The following is a 203-nucleotide window of genomic DNA, read 5'->3' as shown; positions in this document are numbered from 1 at the left end:
AAAATTAATTAATTAATTATTATTAAATAACACTAGAAATCTTCAGCAGGTATTGCAAGCGCTGTCAGCTTGCTTGCGCCACGGCCGTGCGGAGGATCTGCGCAGCAGCATGGCCAAACCACCCGGCTCCCAAACACACCCTCCTTGGCCGTTTCGCTTAGGTCTAGATTAACTTTTGCAGCTGTTTGAGCTGGATGAGGGCA

The sequence above is a fragment of the Pterocles gutturalis genome, unplaced genomic scaffold, assembly GCF_000699245.1.
Source record: "Pterocles gutturalis isolate BGI_N339 unplaced genomic scaffold, ASM69924v1 scaffold47723, whole genome shotgun sequence".
In the NCBI taxonomy this organism is placed as follows: Eukaryota; Metazoa; Chordata; class Aves; order Pterocliformes; family Pteroclidae; genus Pterocles; species Pterocles gutturalis.
The sequence above is the reverse complement of the archived record's forward strand: the minus strand, read 5'-3'. Positions refer to the sequence as shown.